Source organism: Pelophylax lessonae (genome assembly GCF_965119305.1).
Source record: "Pelophylax lessonae genome assembly, chromosome: 10".
NCBI lineage: Eukaryota > Metazoa > Chordata > Amphibia > Anura > Ranidae > Pelophylax > Pelophylax lessonae.
Genome location: NC_138777.1, coordinates 70,136,352 through 70,141,925, shown reverse-complemented (window position 1 = coordinate 70,141,925; position 5,574 = coordinate 70,136,352).

The window sequence follows — 5,574 nt, the reverse complement described above, 5'->3', positions numbered from 1 at the left end:
AACCACAGAGACAAACGATCCTAAAGCAGGATCATATGATCTCTGCAGTTACACCAGGGAGAATGACGGGCGGCATTGTTTACATTGGCTGACTGCCTTTCACCCTCTGTAACGGATGATCGCAAATGACCGGCGGACATCCGAGCCGGCGGTCACTCGCGCTGGAGTTATCCGAGAATGAGCGGGGGCGGGAGCGCGCCTCCAGCAGCGTGCGCTTGCCCCCTATTGGCTCGCAGGCGAGTGATGTATATATACGTCACTTTGCCTAGGAGGGGCTGACCGCCGCCGTATATAGTCATGCAGCGGTCTGCAAGAGGTTAATTTCATTAACACCAAAGCAGCTGAAACTGATTAACAACCCCATCTGCCACTTAACTGACCAGATCAATATTCCGGGAGTTTAACTGACTTGATGCTATACTCTGATTAAATTACAACTACTGAGAGAACACCAAATACAGAAGATTAGAAATATTTTCAAAATACAATAAGCAGAATGATGGAATTGATATAAGTGAAAATGGTGCAAAGAGGAGTATAGAATAATCAAAAGCAACTACTTGTCATAATGCATAAACGATAAAAAATAATAATTGGATTTGTAAAAATACCCTAAATGTCCATAAGAGTCTGTAATAGTCCATATACTTTAGTGGCAGCTCCTCAGTGGGACTGAAGTAATCTCTGTAGGGAACATAAAGGAACAGCCGGGGTCTGCAAATGGGATTGCATTGAGAGGGAGGACAGTAAAGCCTGTTGGCCGGTTTTTATTGAAGCAGCCGATGTCTCCTCTGTGTACTGGGCATAGGAATAAAAACACAGCTCAATGGATATGGTGTGAAGAAGCCCTAGAGTACAAGAGCTACTTAGCAGAAAGCACAGTATGTAATGAGCCCAGTATGGCTTCCTCTTTGTAGCTGATCTGTGGTCGTTGGCACTAAGATCTCAGTGTGGTCAGATATCACATTAGGATTCCTATGTTTTGAGGCCTGAAAATTTAAGTATGGTTACTCAGCATTTAATATCTGTTAGGGATGTGGACTTATAAAAGCCATGTACCGAGACTAGATCCCCAGGGCTGAAGAACTATCATATTGTTAAATTTTTCTTTTTTATTATATAGTAACAAAAAAAAAAAAAGGATAAACACCACCAAAATAAGGTTCTATTTATCAAAGAAGAAAAAAAGATATGAAATCCATTAGTGTACAGTATTACATAACCGATTGGCATTCACACTATCACAGTGCTGAAATCTGAACAATGTCCCTATAATGAGGGAATATTACAGACTGGCACTCAAAGGGTTAAAAACTATATGGCCAACATTTTGTATTTCCATCACCAGGCTAAGATCACATGACCAGTAATTTCAGTTGGGAGCCAGCAGATCTGAACATGACTGTTACAGGGATAAAAATACAACCTTGTCCTAATGTTATAGCTTTGTGAATTGTGTCTATAGACAGAAATAAAATGATTTTATTATGTGCCGGATACAGAAAAAATGAATAATTCAGATGTAAGCTGAGCAAAGATGTTCCATATTTCTTTTAGTTAAAAAAAAAAGTTTGCCAAAAAAATCTGACATATAAACACCAGATAGGATAAACAATGTTTTTTCCCTATATAGTAATGTCTCTGGTAAAAAAAAAAAAAAAAAAAAAAAAAAAGTCATGTGACCTTGTTTTCTTAACTGTCATCACATGGCTCCGCCATGTGATCAGCTGCTGCCTATAAATAGAGGCAGAGCATCCTTGAGCCATTCCATCGTTGTACTCTGCTAGAGGTGGTTGTGTTCTCTTTCTCTCTGAGGCTTTGCTTTGTGATTTGTAATCATGAACTGGCTGACTGTGAGAAAGAGAGGATATGATGCGATGGATCTCCTGAAAACCAACAAGGAGGATTCTGTAATTTTACTACGAGCGGGACTCTTAACAGAGGACCACAGACCAACCCCACAGCCCCAAGAGTCTGCCCCTAAAAGGGATAGACTTAGGGCAAATGGGAAGAGAATTTGGAAATTTCTGGGTAGATTTTGCCCCTTTCTTCACACAAAGTTGGAAGACACAGATAGTAAGTATTTTGTGAATTGTGTCTATAGACAGAAATAAAATGATTTTATTATGTGCCGGATACAGAAAAAATGAATAATTCAGATGTAAGCTGAGCAAAGATGTTCCATATTTCTTTTAGTTAAAAAAAAATTTGCCAAAAAAATCTGACATATAAACACCAGATAGGATAAACAATGTTTTTTCCCTATATAGTCATGTCTCTGGTAAAAAAAAACAATAAAAAAAAAAAAAAAAAAAAAAAAAGTCATGTGACCTTGTTTTCTTAACTGTCATCACATGGCTCCGCCATGTGATCAGCTGCTGCCAATAAATAGAGCTCGCAGAGCATCCTTGAGCCATTCCATCGTTGTACTCTGCTAGAGGTGGTTGTGTTCTCTTTCTCTCTGAGGCTTTGCTTTGTGATTTGTAATCATGAACTGGCTGACTGTGAGAAAGAGAGGATATGATGCGATGGATCTCCTGAAAACCAACAAGGAGGAGTCTGTAATATTACTACGAGCGGGACTCTTAACAGAGGACCACAGACCAACCCCACAGCCCCAAGAGTCTGCCCCTAAAAGGGATAGACTTAGGGCAAATGGGAAGAGAATTTGGAAATTTCTGGGCAGATTTTGCCCCTTTCTTCACACAAAGTTGGAAGACACAGATAGTAAGTATTAGAATAATGAGATAAAATGCAAAGCACACAATACAACATTTATCACCCAAATACATACATATATATTGGGGACACTATATATATATATATATATATTGTAAGGGATTAGCTCGGTGGTAGGCGTATGGGTGACCCCTTGGGGGGTGCGTTTTCCCAGAGAGGTAGCCGACAAGTGCTTGCAAACAAACAGTGTGGTTTATTAAATGGTGTTTTCTTCACCAGGCTGTATGCAGCAAAACATCCAAAATAAAATAAAACAGAAAATAAATCCTTGCCTCTGTGGGCGGCTACCTTCTCACAACTGGAACCTGCCTAAGTGTCTGTCTCCAACCTACCGTCGGGCAGACTTCCTTGTCCTACAGCGGACACTCAATAGTCCTTTTATAATAGCTTCACAGGGCAACACAGTCCTTTGTTTCTTTCACATCAACAGTTCGTCTTCTCACCTTTGAGACGTATTCACCCTTGGTTACCGTCCCGGGCACACATCACTCCGGGGGGTCTTCTCCCAGGCCCACACATCCTGTCGGGAGGCACACGCTGACTGTCCTCCTGCTCCCAGCCCACATGGCTTCAGGACACAGCTTCTGGAGGCAGCAAGCAATAGGACTTTCTCTGAACAAATTATAGAGCCTTAACTCCCTCATTCTGAACAGGTGAAGGCCTTTCAACTTCCTGCTGGCTAGCTCTGTAGCCAACACCCTAAATTAATTAATGGACTTTCTAAATCAGGTGGAAATGTATCTCCTTCCTGTGACTACATTCCCAGATTTAGCTGACTTCCTGTCACATACCCCCCCCTCTTGTTTCAACCCTAGGGTTGGGACACATATTTCCAGGCACGCATGTGTCAGGCACTGCTGACTCACTGATAAGCCTCCTATTATCCTCAAGCTTCCGGATGAAACTGTTTTGTCATCTTCATTGACGGATTTCTCATAAATGCCACACAGTTTGTCTCTCATCTCATATACACATTCTTCAACTGCATTTTTGGCATCATTTTGCTCCTTCTCGTTTCTGTCATCTTCATTGACAGCTTTCTCATAAATGTCAGACAGCTTGTCCCTCATAACCGTCTGTCCAATCCACCATGGAGGACCGTGATCCATAGGCAACTCAATTGGGCTAGTCTTAATGTCTTCAACATTCTTAAGACGCCTCTCTCTGCAATCCATAAATGTTTTCCACAAAACTTTGAGAACCTTTGCTTCACTAAGCTTTGTTCCAAGTAGGGACTCTTGACATCCCTCTGTGACTTGAGTTGCCTCTCCATACATCTGTACACAATCATTGACTTTTTGTTGTAAAAGGGAATGATCTTCCTTCTTGAGCTTTGCTTGCTCTAAGATGCTGTGCAGAGGATTTTCCAATTGAGACAACAGGCTGTCACACATTTCTTCAAAGTGACCCCTGTTCCTTTTCCCAGAGATATCAATATCATTCACCAAACATTTCATATTCATAGGCAGATCTGAAGCATTTGCACTCATCAACTTCTTAAACTTTTCGCCCTCCTGAGCGAGTCGCAGTAAAGGCCTACTATTTGATTTGATATTCAGTTTATATTTCTTGCCAAACTCTTCACAGAAGAAGCCAACCAGAACATCATCAACTTTCCTTCCACCAACATAGGGGTCAAAGGCAACAACACAGTTGAACCCAGCGATCTGGGTGGTATCCATTATAGACCTCCTCTCTGCATCAGTGAAGAAGCATGGAACTGCAACACATTCTTTTACAGGTTTCTTCAATGCACTTTCTGCTGAACTATTTGACCGCTCAAAGTCACCTAGTTCCTTTTCTCTATCTGAATTCCACATGGAATGCATCTCAAGATCACGATCAAACTTCTGCCACCCTTCTTTCACCAGTTCCATTTTGGAAACACTCCCTGAAAGGCACTTATTCATTTGCTTCACGTTTTCACCAACAGCCTTAGTTTTCTCCACTAGGTTTTCAGCCTGAACTGAGAAATCACCACATTTCTTACTCAGCTCCTTTGTTTGCTGAAGTTCTAATGATACATTTTCCAATGCTTGAAGTTTTTGAAGGAACGGTTTATTCAAGCCACATGTCGTCACATTTCTGAGGCTCACTCAGGACAGACCCCAAAACACTGATCCTTTTAAAAACTGCATCAGGCACACTATCCCCTCTTTGGGACAGATCCTCTGTTGCCTGGAATTCCTCTTCCAGTTCCTGCAACGGAATCTTCATCTCTTCTACTTGCTGTTCTAAGGCTCGCTTAGACTTTTCTAGCTCCTGAACGCTTTTCACAACATCATCCTTGGAGCTGACCAATTCTTCCATTTCTGTACGCAGCTGTTTAACACTTTCTAGTTCAGCCTTACACTCTAGAGCTTCCTCCAAAGAGCGAGCCAAGAACAGGGCTTTGCTCTCGTTATCACGCACCTCCGTTTCTGCACGTGCGCGTTCTTCTGCATATTTTGCAGACACAGTCTTCTCTTCACCAAGCATCTGATCAAACTTCTTTTTCACATCTTCAACACACTGTAATGAACCAACGCTTTCTTCCATGCGTTTTTTCATATCCGCTATCTGAGCTTGCAATGTTGCGACTTGCTCTGATAGGTTTTTCTTTGCTTCCGCCTCCTCTTTTAATTGTTCCAGGAAGCCATTTTTCTCATCTTCCATTTGTTTGAGCTTTGTGCTAAAACTCAGCCTTTGACACCTCTCTTCCTGTAAGAGTTCCTGCGTGTCTTGCAGCTGCGATTCCAAGATAGAAAAATCTTCCGCAATTTCTCTAGATTTGCTGTCTGCTTGAGAAAGCTGATTTGTAACATTGTCCAACTCAACCTGCAATCGGGTTGCCTT